Source organism: Peromyscus maniculatus, chromosome 10 (genome assembly GCF_049852395.1).
Source record: "Peromyscus maniculatus bairdii isolate BWxNUB_F1_BW_parent chromosome 10, HU_Pman_BW_mat_3.1, whole genome shotgun sequence".
Taxonomy (NCBI): domain Eukaryota; kingdom Metazoa; phylum Chordata; class Mammalia; order Rodentia; family Cricetidae; genus Peromyscus; species Peromyscus maniculatus.
Window position 1 is genome coordinate 51,838,224 of NC_134861.1, and position 20,305 is coordinate 51,858,528.

A 20,305-nucleotide genomic window follows, 5' to 3' on the forward strand; every position below is an offset into this window, starting at 1 on the left:
TCTGCCTCCCGAGTGCTGGGATTAAAGGCGTGCGCCACCACCGCCCGGCCAAGGTTTTTCTTAATACATTGAAATTTTAGTTCAGTTGTTGGCTTAAAAGTTAACAATGTTTCAACTTTTCTCAAGAAATTCAGCTCCAAAGAACATTACTAACAGCAGTGAGCTATATATTCTCACAACCTGCCAACTACAGAAACCTGGAGTCATCCTCCAGCACAAAATAAAACCATTTGAAATCTTTTAAAGTCCTGACTGTCCAAACTACAAGAGATAGAAATGGTCAAGAAGAAAGAAAAATATATTTATGGAGATGTTCTGAGTTTTATTTTATTTTTTTTTCATTTTTAAAATGCTTATTGTAATGCAGAGATTTCTCTTAGTGTATGTTTACTCTAGCATCAAAGAAGAGTTCATTGTTCTGAGGGTCCCCTTTAATGTCAAAACTTAAAAAATGCTTAAGCCCCCATTTAAAATGAAATAGTATTTTGATATACTATTTATCCCCTATACATTAAATTATCTCCAAACTACTAGTTCATTCAATGTAAATACTATATAAATTTTGACATGTTGCATTTTAAAACAATGATTTTTTTTAGAGGTTTATTAACAATTTGATTATGTGGGTTAATGAATTTGTGAAGAGAGATTCCGTGTAAATGGTCCATTATATGCCGTTATTTCGCTTACCTTTAGGGTTGATTGATTTCCTAAAAGAAGGAACTTCACAATGTTTACATCTCGAAATACTTTGACATTTCACAGCAGGTTCCAAGAAAAAGAGCCCCTGAAGCATCATCCCCTGTTGGACTTGTCTCATTGCAGTCACACCCGGAACTCATCTGTCCTAATAAAATAAGCCTTGTGCCTGTAAGGTTTCCAAGGGACTGGGTAACCTTTATTGCTAAAAATATTTTTTAAACTAATTATGAATGTTACCCAGTGACATAACTTATAAGAACAGATAAAACGGAATTTCAAACAATAAGTCAGTGATACTTGAATGCCCATGTTAATTATTTACAATAGTCAGGCTATGAGCTTAACACAAGTGTCTATCAACACATGGAAGGCAAAGACAATGTAATGTGTATATACACAATGGAATTGTTTCTACACTGTAACAAGTACAATTTTATTATTTATGCAAAAACATTCACCATCATTAGCTATAAGAGACAGAAGCTACTTGCAGTTTTACTTTGTATTTTTCTTTTAGCTAAAGATGGTAAATATGATTACAGAATATAATAAATGATGGCAAAAATGTGGGATACAATGTCTTATGACTACTTATACAAATACTGATAAGTTTAGTCACTAAGTATAATTTTCTCTAAAAACTATGTATAGAACTTTAGTATAAGCCAGTTTATGACATAGTCAAAGAGAACATATTTCACAGTTTGAAACAACAACAACAAACCCACCATTTGTGACAACACAGAAAAATCTCTAAGAACTCTCTTAGAACTTCAGCTATCATTGTCTTGCCTGCACTCCCAGGCCTACCACCTTTTCAAAAGTGCATGCACTGGCTTTTCCTGTTGAAAGCCCCAAACCAAGCATACCTGCACCATCTCCATACACCCAGGCAAGTCTGCAGATACATATCTTGTGTTCTGCCTCTGCCTGTATTCACTCCAGAACTAAGACCTTGTGTTCTAAAAACACATAAAGACATAACAACAACAGCAAATCTACAGAAGTATGTATCTGATGGACATAAGTACAAAACCAGCTTAATGACAAGAACCCTATGATCATATCAATGGATATAGAAAAAGTGTTTGACAAAATCTAGCATCTTTCATAATGAAAATCACAGAGAGACTAGGAATGGATGGAACAAACCTCAATATAATAAAGATTATACATGACAAATTCACAACCAACATTAAACTGAATGGAGACAAACACTAGACAACCCACTGAAATCAGGAGAGAGACTAAACTACCCCCAATCCTTTTCAATCTAGTGCTCATAGCATTCACTGGAGCAATAAGGCAAAAGGAGAAGAATACAAATAGAAGACAAATTATCCCTATTAAGACACAATGTTGTATACAAGAAATCTCAAAAATTTCAGCTGAAAATTTCTGGCAATGAATAATAATATTAGCAAGATTGCAGGATAAAAATAACTTACAGAAGTCAGTGTCCTCTATATATCACCAAACAAACATACTGACCAGGATATCAAGGACATATTTTCACTTACTGTCTTCTCAAACACAATAAAATACCTTGGAATAAACCTAACCAATGAGTAAAAGTAAAACTTTATAAGGAAAGTTCAAATCTCTGATGAATGAGATGTAGGAACAATTTAGAAGGAAAGACAACTCGTGTTCATGGATTGGTAGAATTAATATTGTGAAAAGGATCAGTCTATCAAAAACAATTTTTAGATTTGATATAATTCCATCAAATTACCCACACATTCTTCACAGAAATAGAAAAGGATCCTAAAATTCCTATCAAAGTTTAAAAGACCAAAGATAGAAAAATTAATATGGAACAAAAAGCACAATACTCAAGTGATCATAATTCTAGGTTTCAATCTATATTATCTATTTATAGCATTAAAAACAGTATTGTACTCACATACAACTAGCCTTATATACCAGTGTAACAAAATGGAAGACACAAACATGAATATATGTAACTGCAGCTCTCTGATTTTTGACAAATGGTCCATAATACACATTTGAAAAAAGACAGAATCTTCAAAAAATGATTGTGGGAAAACTTGATGTCCAAATGTAGAAGAAAGAAATTAGACACACACCAATAACACTGCACAAAATCAACTCCATATGGAACAAGGAAGTTAGTGTGATTCCTGAAAGGCTGAAACTGCTAGAAGAAAACATAGACAGTATCCTATAAGATACAGGCCTAGGAAAGGGCATTTTGTATAGTATTCATTAACCCAAGAATTAAATCCAACAAGTTCCAAATAGTGCCATGCAAAACTATAAAGCTTCTGTAGTCAAAATAAAACCTGGAGTAAGAGAGAATATTTACCATTTCTAAAATCTAACAGAGGTGTAATACCAAAACTATATTATGAACTCAAAAAACAAAGACACATGAAAGCAATCAATTAAAAATATGGAAATGAACAGAGAAGTCTAAAAGAAAAAATAAATGAAGCTAAGAAATAGCTTTTAAAAATGTTTGTAATTCTTAGCAGCTTGGGAAATTCAAACCAGAACAATTTTGAGATTTCATCTCCTTCCAATCAGAATGGCTAAAGTCAACAAAACAACTGACCAAGAAATGCTGGAGAGAATGTGGAAAAAGAAGAACACTAAGTTACTCGATGTAAATGTAAACTGATGTAGCCATTTTAGAAATCCATGTGGTTATTTCTCAAAACACCAATAATAAATTGTCCATATGGCCCAGCTAGTCCACTCTGCAGCTAATGCCCAAATTATTGGACATCCTACACCATAGACACTTGCTTAGAATTGTTCATTTCCACTCTAGTCACAATAGCTAGGTTATGAATACAATGTAAATACCCTTTTAAAAACGAATGGATAATGAATTTAAAATAGAAAATAGAAATCCATAGATATGATGCATTCATATTCAGCTATACAGAAAAATCAAATCATGAAATTTACCAATAAAGGAAGGTCTCATCATGCATAAAGATTCTTTTCACAGGAGATGGTGGGAAACAGCACAGACATTCATAATTTGTTAATTTTCAGAGAAAAACTAACCTTGGTGTCCAAACCTAATTGGTACATCTCCAACACAACCCATATTCCTAAGGCTCAGGGAACATCCAGGATAGGAAAAAAAGGATTATAAGAGCATGAGGACAAAGATATCTGCTGTGAGGTAGTGTTTATGTTTATGGCAGGGAAGCTGAACTCAAGACATCTCAATATGCTTGGGAAAACAACACAATGACATCAGTTGCCATGCTAACATGGGTGGGGGAACAGGCAATCAGCAGCTACTGAGCTATGAATAAATCCATCTTCTCCATGGATAAGCATGTTATATTATTCTGATATGTCATCCAATCCCAAGTAGTCTGTCCTAAAACAGTCATCCATGTGAGAAACAACAATAGTCTCAGAAGCGTGTGTTAATATACACATACTTGTGTATGTGTGTATATATAATAGTAATAATTAAAGAAGAAAAAGCCATGAATTTAAGAAAGAATGGTGGGTACAGAAAGAGTTGAAAGAGGGAAGAGGAAGGAAGAGATAATGTAAATGCAATACTCACATAAAAAAAATTTAAAAATCCTGTTAAATATTATAAATCCACATACAGTGTCCTAATGTAAATAAGACAAACATAAAATGATAAAGATACAATATTATCTTTGTTTTATGTATAAACTAAAAAATGTAAAATTTATATACAATTAAAAAGTAGAATGGTAGTTTCCTGAGGTAGGAGTTGTGCAGATACATAAGATAGAGAAAGGACAAACTTTTAGCTAAATCAACAATAGGCATAGTCTCCAATACACAGAATTTACTTTTAGGTGATAATATATTGTGAAGAATTGCTAAAGGAAGATTTTAATATTCTCGCATGAAAAAAGAATATGTGAGGTGATAGACAAATATAGCTTTGTTTTAATCATTTTACAATGCTATATTTCATGACTTTATTTTATAGTAAACATATACAAATATATTCATAATTTATACTATCTACATATTCTATATGTAAGTCTGAATGTATGTATTTTAAAAGAGTTATTGAAATCATGTCATATGCTTCCCACAATAAAATATGTATTTTAGAAAAAAAATCAAAGAAAAGGAAGAATGAATACTAAAAAATTAAGTGTTGTCTATATGTATATGAAGTTACTGGTTTATATATAAGTATCAGGACCCTTGGATGCCAACTCACAATTAGTTTAATAAAATAAATAAGCAAATGAGACTTTAGAATGTCCTATTTGATGAGTTAATAGTTAATCAGAATACAAATTTCCCCTTTGTTTACAGGATACAAAGAAGCTACCCTATTGATTTACTGTTTAATTATATAAAATAGCCTGCCACAATGAAGGTGAAGTAGAAAAGAAATTATGATCTAATCTAAGATGCAGACCTATATTAGAGTGAGTGTGCTGACCTGTGAAATACAGCCAAAGTGTACACACAAAATTATACTTACTGTCAAAATGATGGAGAGATGTCTCTGGGTTGTTTCAGAAATCAAGTAATCATCAAAAGTACCTTAGCAGCTATGATAAAGTAATTTGCACATATTTGAATTAATGAAGATAAAATTTTAATTGTGGGAGAAATATGTCTACCCTACTCAAGGATTTTTACTTTTAGTGAAAATAGGCTTGTAGACAATAGTATGAAATGAAGGAAGGCTGCTGCAATTACTTATACCGAAGTTGGGACTACCATTGAGTGTGAATTAACGAATGCTATTTGTTTCAGTGAGATGACTTGAAACCAGGAAAAAAATTATCTTCTATTCTGCCTTTATTTTTATTAATAGAAAGAACACATAAAAAAAGGCTAGGAAAAAAATCATGCTGACTGAAGTAGCCCAGATCCAAAATAAATAAATAAACAAACAAACAAACAAAATGAATACGGTATGTATTCACTTATATGTGGGAGTTATTTGTTAAATCTTTGCTAAGCAGGCTATCACCCATATAACTCCAGAGGTTAAGGATAGAATAAGATACTAAAGGAGGGTTAGAACATTCAGCAAATGGGAAATAAGCTGTATAGTTATGGATGGATAGGAAGTGGTGATGGCGGGTTATTGAAACTGGAAGATCAAACCAGGATAAAGAAGAAAGAGAAGAGTAAGGAAGAGAATACCTGGAGGGACAGCTAAAATTAAGGGCTATTTAAGGGGTTATATGGAAACTTAATACAGTAAAAGTTTCCTAAAACACATGCACATATGAAGAGAATTTAAATGGAATCTTCAAATAATAGGGAAGACATATTCCCAACTAAACATATCTTGTCATTAGATGAAGCCTCAAGTTCTCTGAATGAGTTAAATATAATTGGATTGTTGACCAAAAGGGCCAGTGGGAATCTCTGAAACAACCTGTTGTTTAATATAAAGGCTATTGATTGCACAAACTGATAGCAGGGCATTATTGCTGAAGACAATTTCTATTCAACTCATTGAATATGGAGAAGTTGAGCTCATGCCTGCCTAGAGCCTTCACCCCTACTGATAGTGTTAAGAGCATGGGAAGGTAGTTTTCATTCTACCAAAAGGGAAAAACACTAAGCCAGTTACAAACCCTTACATATATAATATAACTTGCCTGCAAGGCATGCTAGAACAATAGTGACAGAAAGCTTGTGGGACTAACCAATAAATATCTGATTTGATTTCAAACCCAGTCCATGAGATAGAACCCATCTCGACACTGCTCAGGTGGCCAATGATAGAGAATAAATGGAACAGGGAAGTATGTAAAAAGTCAAATACTACTGTTATGCTAAAGAACCAAGCAATGAAATTTCTCCTAATGACATTCGGGTATACTAATAGATCATATCTTTTCCAACCTTTATCAGGGAAGTTTCCTCCTGTTGTAGATGGGAACAAATACAGAGATCCACAGAGGGTCAGTGTGCAAAGAGTGATACCTTGGCACAATCAGTCTTAAATGAGATGTCTCCATCAAATCTCTCTCCTCAGGGTTTAGAGGGAGCTGTAGAAAAGGAGACAAATTTTAAGAGCCATAGGGGATCGAGTACACCCAGGGAAAAAAGCTTTCTAAACACAGCAGGGCCAATGCAAATATGAACTCAACAGAGGTTGTGGAAGTAAGCACAGCACTACACAGGTCTGTACAGGTCTGGGCCAGAGGATATCCCAGGGCTGAGAGTGGATGAAGACACAAATCCACATCCTTAAACCAGGTGATATCTCCAATGGACAACCACTGGCAAATAAAATTTGATTTTCTCCAATGGAATCTCATTGGTTATACAAACTGCTCTTCAGTGCAGAACCTGTGCACAGCAGGAGAGGAACCACACAAAAGGAATTCACAGGAATTTTTGAAGGTTCTTTCTCTCATAATACTTTGTTGGGGCTTCTCTCTCTTTCTCACTCTGTCTCATACTCTCTTTGTCTCTCTCTCTCTTTCTCTTTTAACCGTACAGATTTTTTGAGTATATATTATGGCTTCTGGTTTCGTGTTTTCACAGGATTTGTGTGTATGTGAATATGTGTGTCACTTTATTGATATGTGTTTCTTGTGCTTTGACTTAGACTTTATTTCTTCTGGTTTTCCTATTCCAGTTCTTATTTACTTATTATTTTATTTTATGATTATTTTTTGTAAATTCCTGTTTGTATTCTAATGAGATGAAGAAAGGCTGTGGATTAGGATGGATAGGAAAGAAGGGATTAATTATCTGGGAGGAATGGGGGTAAGGAAATCATAATCAGAGTATATTGTATGAAATATACGTTTTAATAAAATATAAAACAGAAGCAATAAATAATAAGCTCTTATAAGTATAAAACAAGAAATTAATTACAATATTTTCATCTTTACAATTATTTACCATAATCTTTGAGGACAAATTTATGTGATTTCTAGTAGGAATTAAAACATAAAAATAAATAAAATAATATTTTACAGAAACTAATAAAATGTAAATGAAGTTTAATATACTTTTAACTACTATAAGACAGTCAAAAAGGTTCACAAAAACTAAACAAATAAAGAAAAAAAACACATGTAGCTAGAGTTTTCCTGCCTTGCCCACAGTCAGGACAAATCTCTGTCACCCGCCAGTCCCACAGCCGCTCAGACCCAACCAAGTAAACACAGAGACTTATATTGCTTACAAACTGTATGGCCGTGGCAGGCTTCTTGTTAACTGTTCTTACATCTTAAAGTAACGCATTTCTACAAATCTATACCTTGCCACGCGGCTCGTGGCTTACCAGCATCTTCACATGCTGCTTGTCCTGGCAGTGGCTGGCAGCGTCTCCTTCTGCCTTCCTGTTCTTTTATTTCTCCTCTGTTAGTCCCGCCTATACTTCCTGCCTAGCCACGACCAATCAGGTTTTATTTATTGACCAATCAGAGCAACTTGACATACAGACCATCCCCCAGTACAGCCAAGTGCAGACCATCTCAGACACCTGCACTCAGGCCCATGGTCCTAATCATCCTCTATGCAAACCTGCTGGGTAACGCCACAAGGAACCCAAGAAGGGCTCCCACAGGACATACATTAACATCCCACAGCAAACACACACTGTTTTTTTTTTTTTAATGAGAGCATGATTCATAGTTATAATTAATGATATAAACCATCAACTTTATGGTGAATTGTAAAGCAAATGTGATTGGAGTGTCCTATGAATGCTAAGATTTAAATAAGATCAGGCTTAGATTTTCATAAGTTGGAAATGACCTTGAGAGTAAGCCCAACAGTTGGTATAATCTTTGTTTTCTTTAGAAAAACAATTTTTCCTCCTTTCAATTTTTTAATTTTTTATTAAATTTTTTTTAATTTGAATATGTTTTTATCATATTCTTCTCCTCCTCCAAGGCCTTCAAGGTCTTCTCCAGCTCCTTACCCACACAACTCAAAGTTCTTTCTCAATAAACAAATAGAATTCCAATACAACTACAAAACAAAGAAAACAAAATATGCCCCTAGAAAAACCACTAAGGTGTAAACAAATTAAAGCATACACATAAAAATGCTGTAGAGCCCATTAAATATTGGCCAGCTACTCCTAAATATGAGAATATGAGCCCTGCTTCAACTAGTTTATACATCCAGTGCCACTCCATTGGAGAAAACTGAATTTCCTTCTTCCATCAGCTATAGGAGAAAATCTAGTTGTTTTATGACTAACTAAATTGATACATCTAGACTAGTCTAATAAAAAAGAAAGATTAACCTAAAACTGATACTGACATAAATTTGTCATGAGTAAAACTGGAAAAAAAATTCAAAGAGGTATATGAGTGCTTATCCTGCCTTCCTTTAAATTTCAATTTAAAATTTATGTGTATGAGTATTTCCTCTGAATGTATGTCTGGTGTCCACGGAGGCAGGAAGAGCATTCAAGGTAACCAGAAACTGGAGTTACATAACTTTGAGATCTTTTATGTGGGCCTTAGGAATTGAACTTGAGCCCTTTGGAAGCAGCTAGTTCTCTTAATCACTGAGCCATCTTCCCAGTCTCATTTTTTAAAATTTTCTATTCTTTTTATATACCAACCATAGATTTGCCTCTCCTCCGTCTTCCAGCTTCCTGTCCTTCCCTGCCTCATTCCGCCTTCCAAGGCAAGGCCTCCCATGGGGAATCAGTAGAGCCTGGTACATTTGGGTGAGGCATGTCCAAGCTCCCCCCACCCCCCACCCCCGCCCCCTGTACCAAAGCTCTGTAAGGTATCCCATCACAGGCTTTGGGCTCCAAAAAGCACGCTCATGCACCAAGGAAGGATCCTGATCTCACTGCCAAGGGACTCCTTAAACAGTTAAAGCTAAACAACTGACTTGCCTATGCAGAGGGCCTAGTCCAACCCATGGAGGATCCACAACTATTGGTTCACAGTTCATGAGTTCCCACTAGTTTGGTTTGGTTGTCTCTGTAGGTTTCCCCATCATGATCTTGATGCCTCTTGCTCATAGATTCCCTCATCTCTCTCATAGAATAGACTCCTGGAGCTTGGCCTGGTGCTTGGCTGTGGATCTCTGCATCTCCTTTCACCAGTTACTGGATGAAGGCTTTATGATGACAGGGTATTCACCAATCTGATTACCAGAATAGGCCAGTTCCAGCCCTTCTTCACTATTGCTAGTAGTCTAAGGTGGGGTCAACCTTGTGGATTCCTGGGAACTTCTGACCCATCTATCCAGCCTATTGTTTTGTTTTTTATTTGGAGTGTGCTCATATATAGTTTGTGGGTCACTAAAAATGACAAGCTCTGAAAAAAATAAAACTTACAAAGCTAAATAAAGAAAATAATTGTAAGAAAATAAAATTTCAGTCTGATTTTTTTTTGGAACATGCTCTGAATGTCCTTTAAAATCACAAGAATAGAAATAAATAAGTAAATATAATCACAAGCACATCAAATTCTAGTCATATTTAGGTTACCACATATCAGTGTGTCTTTGTGATACAAATATAGGTTAACAATGCAGTTCAAAAATGTGCTGTGCCACATTAATGGCAACAGATGAAAATGGTCGTTATAGTAGATGCAGAAAATATTTAATATCTAAATTATTTCATGATTAGAAATGTATATGTTTCAAATATGTTTCAAATTTTAAACTTATACAGAGTACTTTTTTTTTTTTTTTTTTGGTTTTTCGAGACAGGGTTTCTCTGTGTAGCTTTGCGCTTTTCCTGGAACTCACTTGGTAGCCCAGGCTGGCCTCGAACTCACAGAGATCCACCTGCCTCTGCCTCCCGAGTGCTGGGATTAAAGGCGTGCGCCACCACCGCCCGGCCAGAGTACTTTTTAATACTGTAAAGCATGTATCCGAGAAGCAATAGCTAGTATAGTCACTAATAAAATGATTAATAATATTGTTCAAAGATCAGGACTTAGATATGGGTATAATCTCTCCCTCTCTAATCAGTAAATGTTAGAAATGATCATATACAAAAAAAAGCTGAACTCATAAATTCAGAGAATACATAGTATTTTCCAGAAACTGTATCATGGAGAAAGTACAAACTTCTTAGTGTAGAATGGTTAAGTTCTTTGCATCTAATGTTAATATGGTGAGATCTAAAACAGCATTATAATGCTGAGAGTATCGCATCATTGTCCTTAGCGTGTATGTATGGACACATGCATGTGTGCACACAAGGACACAAAGTGTTAAATATATGATGATGGATATGTGATATACAAACTTTAGAAATTTAAATTTTTAGGTTTCAAGAAGACTGAACTTCATCATCTATAATGTCAGTAAATAATTTAAGAATGTAGACAATTTTCTTACATATGATTAATACCTAGTGAGAGCTTAATGTTTGACTTCTTGTGTTTCTACGATAGTATATTTAAGTCACGGCATGTAACAAATACCTTGTGATAAATGCTTTTTGGAAGTGAGTTAGTAGGGCTGTGGAGACAGTTCAGCAGTTAAGTATGCTTTCAGGACTCTCAGAGCTTTCTAGTTTTGATGCCAAACCCACACCAAGTAGCTTGTAGCTGCTGGTAACTCCATCTCTATGGCATTTGAGACTACCTTCTAGCCTCCATGGGTACCTGCTCAGATATTGCATAGACTCACATATACACAGAGAAACATAACTCTGTGTCTTTGAAAATGTATTGCTAACATTGCTTGTTATGATTTTTACAAAAATGACTGTTTCATTTAAAATTCTATTAAGTGGGGAGCTCTGCAAAACCTTGTTTTTGAAACAAGTTTGGGGTCAGTCCACAGATAAAAATTATTCTAAGAATTTGTATATTGTTATTTTTTATTTGAGTTGGAACTATGATTCATTGTAGAAAATATAAATTAAATATTCATTCATTAGAAATGAGTGAATGAAACAAAAAAAGTAAGTGTTGGAGGTTGTGTGAGTCAATTTCCACTGTAGAACATATGCACTGCAAAAGGGATATAATGCCATCTGAAAATTACTGGAAATATAATTTTAACATTAAGTAATTTTTATCAAGTTACAAACTTCTAATAGTGATTTTTTCACTTTCCTTTTTTTTTATTGTGAATGGATTCTCCTATCACACAATACATACTAAACACAGTTCTCCCTCCCTCTAATATTTCTAGTCCCTTCCCCTTGAACCCACTTGCTCTCCATTTCCCTTCAGAATAAAACAAGCTTTCAAGGGACAACTACTAAATATAACAAAACAAGATACAATATGACAGGGAACAAGCTAAAAGCCCTCCTTTCAAGGCTGGACAAAGCAACCCAATAGGAGAATAGAACCAAGAGTAGACAAAAGAGACAGAGACACACCTGCTCCCACTCTTAGGAGTCCATCAAAAACACCAAGGTAATGGGCATAACTTAAACACGGAAGACTTGGTGCACACACGATGCAGGCCCTATGCTTGCTGTTTCAGTCTTTATGAAACCATATGAGTCATGCTTAGCTGATTCGTACCACAAAGAACAACGTTCCAGTAAAATTAGAGCTTGGAATCAGATTGATTTTAAAAACTGAAACTCCATTTAACATATCTTTAAAAACAAAATTTATGATTTAATTTAATGACAATTACAATCATGGCTGTCATTTACTAAGAATAATCTAAGTGTGAGAAATATTCATTAACTCAAACTATAATTATTAAATATATACTGAAGAAAATTTTCCTAATTTAATGGAACTGCATTTTAGTAAGAGAAATGAGTTAATAAATGAAAATCACTGCATATTAAATATTTCAGTTCGTTATAAGGTTTGTATTGCAGAATGAAAGAAATAAAAGAAAACAAGCTAATGTTACAAAGAAATCCATTTTGTATACAATGGTATAAAATGTGTCTGATGAATCAGCTTTAAAGTAGATGAGTGGAGGAAGGAGGAATACCAGTCTTCTAGGCATTTAGAAAGTATATATACTTTCCTATTGGGAACCACTAAGGGTTTGAAGGTATCCTGAAACATGGGCTATTAAGCCTACTCAAGCAGTAGCAAGAAAACCTACAGCTATCAATAAGAAGGGTGCAAACTAAGACTGTAAGGAGAAGATTGCAGTGCCCAACAATCCATGCTTTTGCCAATTCAAGCAAAGGTCTTTCATTTTTTTGAAAAAAATTTTTCATGTGATACATTCTGATCACTGTTTCCTCCTACATCTCCTCTCAGATTATCCCTGCCTCTCCACTCACCCAACTCCAGGCTTTCTTTCTCCATCTCTCTAGAAAAGAGTCAACAAAATTGTAATTATTGGCAACAATAAGAAAGCTACGTGAAACATATACACAAACAAATCACACATACAAATAAATAAATAAATAAACAAAATAAAACCAAACAATTAGAAACCATAATATACAAGAAAAGATGAGTGAGGTAAAAAAAAAGTGCCCAACCAAACAATATGAGAATAAAAATCAAATATCAAATATACCATTCTGTTTGTCTTGTGTTGTCTTCAACTGCTGGACTACCTTAGGTGTGACTGATACATCCATTGAGACTGCATTGCAAAGATCTTTCTTTAGTCAATATAGTACTACAAATATACTTTCAAATTAAAAAGAGGTAGTTCTAAAGACAATATGGGGATCAGAAAATTTAATAGATTATTGAATGATTCGAAGGTGTTGTGTCTGAAGCATGCAGTAAAATATACTTACCATATATTTAGATGAAAAGGACTATGGGATGAACACATTGAGAACATCATTGAAGTCAGATTTGGAAACACATTTTAAGTATTTATTTTATTTTATGTATATGACTGTTTCACTTGTTGTACCATGTGCTTGCTTCATGCTAGAGAAGAACTAGGGTTATGGATGATGATGAGATGCCATGTGAGAAGTAGGAATTAAATATGAGTCCTTTGAGATAACAGGAAGAGCATTTACCCACTGAACCATCTTTCTATCCTCAAGGAAGAGGATTTTGTTTCTGAGATGCCAGTTAGTTATTTAGGTAGAAATTTACAGAATTTCCAATTTCTTGTTGGAGAGAAACCTCTGCTTTTAAAATGATATCAGAATGAATGTCTAAGTATCAATAAAATCATTAGAAACTATTAATGGAAATATTGTACCTGATAAGCCCATGATCAAACTGAAGTTTGCTTAAGGTTATGTCTATTAGGGCCATGTAGTTGAAGTAAAGGAAATATTAATCATTTAATTCTGTCTGATTGGCTATACCATTGTCTTTGCTGTTAGTACAGTATACATCATAAAGATATGAAATAACTAATATGCATCAACTGAATTAAAAATGGAGAGTTAGATTAGTCAAATAATATAAACTCATTTTATTTGTTGGTAATTAACTATATAACCAAGAGTCACTCACACCCTGTAAATATTTTATTTTATAAAAACTCAAACCCATCAGGTTTATACACAGACTTATACACAAAATTTAAAGAGTACCAGTTTAAAAACATTATCATAACTAGTGATAACTTTCAAAGGTCTATTAACTATAACATTCTGAGACATCTAAAAACATTGGCCATTTCACATTACATTTTAAACCATGAAAATCACAAAAGTGATAGGGCTCAAAGAAAGAAGAAATCCAAAAACTTGCCTCCTGCTGTGCTATATTAGAGGAGAAAATGTATCTGTGTCATATGTAATCTTGGGTCAAGATGGACTTTAAAAATATTGCGATGCATCACTATGTGCTCTGTGGTGTCCCTTTGCCAAATGAGGGCAATGAAATCCTTCTCCTACGCAACAGGATAGATGCTTGTCATTTCTGGATTGCTCTTGACATCAAAGAATGCCGATCCTGCTAAAGCAAGAGACTGCACTGAAAATGACTTCCATGACATTTAGAGCTTTGTCTATTGTGTGGATACTTCAAACATTATTTTTTTTCTCAAACTACCTCAGACTATAATGTTAATGAGGAGTCAGAGAAAAATAATTTGCAAGATACCTTGGCAGCAGTAATAAATGATATGAATATGAACAGGAAGGTACCTCATAAGTTAACAGGAAAAAAATTCATGTGTTTGTATGAATGTGTTCTGAGTTACAAAGGAATACAATGGCAGAGAATGACACATTCATTATGGAAGTGATCATTTTCAATAAATACAGTACATGGTTTAGGTGAATTTAGACACATTGTATCCATATAAGACTTAAAAACTAAAAAAGCTAATTTTCCACTGTCAGCATATGATTAAATATTTCAAGCTTCAAATGGGGAAATAGTCAACAGGAGGAACCCAATATATTCTTCACTTACAGAAATAAATGTGTTTTTTTCTGGTCTGATTTAAGTTTTACAAACCTAGTTATAGATTTACCCAACATTGACATGCACAAAAAATAAGTTTTCAGAAATGACATTATGACATGTTTAAGACTGTTATACAAATGCTGTTCTATTACAAAATGAACTAAATAATTTTCATGTAAATCCCAACGCTTTCCAAATGAGGTTAAACTGTGTTCATTAACAACACATATCAAGCTACTCCCCAAAGCTCAGTGTTTAATGATTATCTTACCTCCATAAATTTCAGTATGGTTTATAGCAATAACATATTAAAATTTGTTAATTCATTTTATCTTACACAATGACACTTGGTTTCTCTAGGATTTGAGTCGTATCTTGCTATAATATCATTTTTTCTGTAAAATTAAGAAAAAATGTAATAAAGGATATTATTCATCTTGAAGAAACTGTCCACATCAACACTAAGAAGACCCAGATTTTCCCAAACATTCTGAAAGTTAAAAGTCAATTGAATCATATCACTAAAAGCAAAAGTGATTCGCTTTGAAAATCCCTGCAGTTTGCACTAAAAATACTATAAAAGTCATAAAGAAACCATTTCTGTCCTAAATTTAAATTGTATCCTAACAAATAATTTGTTCCTACAAGAAATAATACTGTACAAACAAAGTTTGTCTGAGAGAAAAAAAAAAGAAACCAATTCTTTACCATTTAGAGGTAAATCAAAGTGGGAACGAGTTGATTGGACTCATGGAAATATAGAAGTTTTTCAATTAAGCCTGCAGAATAGACTGTGTATCCTCATTGGATCAGGGCAAATAAAATCTTAACAAATCAGGAGAACTTTACCGTTAATTGCAAATTTCATTAGTTGAGGGAAGAAAAATAAATCAGTAATTGGAGATTTATGAATAATTTTTAGGTGTATACATAATATATATCATTTATTTTTTTTCTGGAAAGTTCAGAAGTATGATATTGAAAGCAGTGTCCTATATGGTCCTATACAGCTTAATCCTTAACTCTTCTCGCCTGGCTTGTCATGTAATTTACAGCCAACTGACCTAGCACTGCTCTACACTGATACAAAGTCTTCTAAAGTAGTTTCTGTAAAACTTTAAATTCTATTTTGAAGTTATCTCTTTGAATTCATCCAATAAAACCACCTAAAAACTAGGAAAATGATTAACAGTACCTTTTGTCTTTCCTAACTAACAAGGATTCTTAAATGACAGATTGTTTTTGTTGTTGTTTGTATTTGTTTTGTTCAGGAAGGTGTGAGATGTTTGTGAATTTCCCTGTACCAGACATCTGCATAAACTTTCAGCTATCTTTTTTCTTTTTCTTTTTCTTTTTCTCTTTCTTTCTTTCTTTCTTTCTTTCTTTCTTTCTTTCTTTCTTTCTTTCTTTCTTTCTTTCTTTCTCTCTCTCTCTGTCTCTCTCTCTGTCTCTCTGTCTGTTTGTCTCTCTCTCTCCCTTCCTTTCTCCCTCCCTCCCTCCTTTCCTCCCTCCCTTCCTTCCTTCCTTCCTTCCTTCCTTCCTTCCTTCCTTCCTTCCTTCCTTCCTTCCTTCCTTCCTTCCTCTCTCTCCCTCTCTTTCTCTTCTCTCTCTCTCTGTCTCTTAAATTAGAGAGTAATCACCTGAATATGAATTGAAGAAACTATATCAAATAGATTTCTTTTGGTTTCTTTCTGCCTCTAGCTCTCAAATTAGAACTTGCCCTCAACTATTGTCTCTCACATAAGAAACACAGCTTCTGCAACAGCTTTTTTTTTTTATCTATATAAACTTGAGCCAAAGAGTGGTTGTTTGATTAATATTTGTCTTAATGGTGACGACTACAACAAAAAATATTAATATGAGCAATTTATTAAGAAACATTTTGTGCTTTAAACTGGGGCATTCAAGGTCAAGTGGCTAGCAAATTCAGCCTCTGAAAGTACAAATTCCTCCTAGGTTGGTGCCTGTGTGTCTTCACGTGTGAAAAAACTGCCTCTGCTCCCTGGACTTCATAACTGGCTGTCATGGTGAGCTCAGGTTCAGTGAAAGTTGCTACCTTCAAAAAAAAAATACAGTGTGATATAGGAGGACATCAGTGTTGACCATTAGTCTGCATCACGAAAGTATTCATATGCATGCACTCATGCACACAGATGCTACACACACACACACACACACACACACACACACACACACACACACTCACCACAAAAGAAAAAGACTTGTATAAAACTTTCTTTGGCTTTTTGAAAATGAGTTTTTCAAACAGAATATACTCAATAGCTGACCTCAACGCATTAATGATTTCATTTCATTTTAATTTAAGGGAAAGTAAACATACTAAAACTGCATAAAACTGCAAGGCTTGAATTTTTTGCATGCTCTCAAGCTTGGTATAAATAAATATATCATGTATAACAGTGTCTCTTAATTTAATTTAAATAAAATATTAGTAATCTTTCCTGGTGCATGGTCTGGCTTTTTGGAGCCCGGTGCCTATGGTGGGATTCTTTACACAGCTTTGGTGCAGGAGAGGGGTTTGGACCAGCTTCAACTGAATGTACCAGGCTCTGATGACTTCCCATGGGAGGTCTTGCCTTGGAGGAGGTGGGATTGGGGCTGGGGAGTAGGAGAGAAGGCCAGGAGGTGGATGGAAGGAGGAGAGGGGTATCTGTGGTTGGTATGTAAAATGAATAGAAAACTTAAATTAAAAAAAGAAAATAAAGCATAAAAAATTAAAATGTAATTGATTTTTAAAAGGAAAAGTATCATCATGACTATGAGACTACATGAGAATTGTCCTATGTTAGATGTGTACATTTATCATAACAATAGTAAAGATTTAAATTGGCATAAATTAGAGGAGAAAATGATGGCCCAGGTCATTTGTTTTCACAATTATTGACACTGACTTCATAACCTTGCCTTAGCTTCAGTTATTAGAAAGCACCCACTAGGGATCTAATTCAACTGAGTAATTTTTTCCAGAAACCATAATGATGACTAATCAACAATCATATTTTAATAAGTGTATTCATAGTGATTTTTTTGGTACAGCATGAATAATTACCTACCATCTGTATTACTTGAATCATAATGGGCCCCAAATACTGAGTTGAAAACTAAACATGCTAATCTATTCATTGCATAGAGCTGAGGCAGGAGATACAGAAGACAGTCTGCAAGTTATGGTTCATTTACAGGAACTTCACTATCCATCTTTCAGTTTTATTTAAAGAATACTTATTAATCACCAATATAGAAAGTGGTAATCCAAACTGCTTATGGATCCAACCTGCACACCTTAGATTTCAATTATTTTTGAATCACAAGTGGAAGGAAATTATAATATTTGCTGTGTCCTTTTCATTTATAATGAATGCTTTATAGAATTCTTTATCACTCAGGAGAATGTATAGTAATTTTTAAAGCATAAGAAGTTAAGACCACATGTCTGAGAACAGCTTTGACTATAGGAAAATTACCAGTGTGTACAGTAGCTTCTACCCAGGACCATGTAACTTCTTTTGTATTATTAATATAACTCATCATCATAATTTAATTAAATCCTCTTTCAAAAGTTTGTTTTTCCCCTGAGTTTTAAAACCTCAGAGATAATTCTTTTATATGAGTAAAAACAGGTCTCAAGTATATTTGTCCTATCCCAGAGAAAGGCAATTCTCAGCTTGAAGCCTGCTGACAGACATAAACATAATTTGAAGTTGGAACTACGAATGGGTAGCATAAAGTGATGGACAACAGAGAAAAGGGGCACATGATTTGTTGGGAAATAATCTGAATGGAAAAACCCAAAAGGATGCTTGTTGGGGTTGGTAGATAATGAGAAGAAACTCCCTGTTGGAGACCTTTCCATCTGATTTCTCTGCTCTTGCTTTCTATTTGCATCCTGTCTGCACTCTCTGCCCTGCATAAGAAATCCTTTTCCATAGCCCAATTTACAGCAGTCTAGCCTGATTAGAGTCAAACACATAACATTCCAACTTCAGCTCTGTCCCAGAAGACCTATCTAGTGTGGGGCAATATGTTTTTCTCTCTCTCATTCAAAATTCCAAGTTTCCAGGTGAGTCTGCTGGTGTAGGCTCACAATCTAAAATACTAGGGAGACTGAGGCAAGCAATACCTGCTTGGGATAGAGAGTGAGTTCAAGACCACCTTGAATATTGTTTAAAACTTCTTAGTATCCTATAACACTAAATACTAATTTATTAAAAGTTGAACAGAATTTCATAGTAATTTTAAGTGATATATTTTTTCTTAAAAAGCTAAAATAAGCTTTTTATGGACTACTATTGTAATTTCCTGGAGCACAATATAATTGGGTTTATCTTTGACAATATTAAGTATAGAGATTGTTCAATAGATACCAAAAATTAATAATAGAGATTATTGAATGAATAACTTGTAGGTAGAAATTTTTTGTTTTGTAAAAGTTTTAAATTCAAACACTCTATTTAAATTTTAAATAGAGGGATAAAATTAGATATATTTAGACAAAGAATGAGCATATTTACACACATACATGAAATGTTCCATATTTTCCTAGGCTGTCTCATATCTGGCATTAATGTGAAAGTTAACACTTAAATGCATACAATGTGTCATGATTGGCTTTAATTGCATTATATTTTTGATCTTCCCCACCTATTAATTAAATGTGTTCTCATTATATAAATGCGTGTTCAATGTAGCAAGTTTATTGATTTTAGGAAAAGGATTTGAACCATGGCTTTTGGACAAGAGTATCATAGCGCTGATCCAAAAAGAACCATTAAAACATTCAAACTCATCATAAAGTTGCAGGCCACCTGAAGAAGATATGTAATGCTACAGAAATTATGCTGCCTTTGACTTTAGCTATTTCAGGGACATAAAAATGACAATAAGTACATACTTAGGTTTTATAATTTTGAAAGCCAATGTATTTTTCATCTTTTAAATAGACTTTCAATATGCTTAGCAACTAAAAAGATATAAAGAATGAATGTTTGCTCTCTAAATTTTTGTAAATTGCAATAGAGTCAGAAAGACAAGCTGCAAACAAAATATTGCTCTCTTTTGTTATTATAGATAAATAAAATAATACACAAAAAGAAGGTTTTCAATTTTATTTGAACTGGAAGGAATGGTTAGAAGGAAAATCCATGAGAATTAATTTATAGGGATGAAAGAAATATTATTGCCTTACCAGTAATGCATTTTAGATGAGAAGATGAGTTAAGAAGCTCTTAATGCTGGTGATTTTAAAGACAAAGAAAACACTTAACAAAGGAAAACAAAAATCCTGAGTTTAAATTTTGGGTAGGACATCACCTTGGCGATACTTTTTAAAGTTCAGCCTGTTTTTGATTTTATGTAGG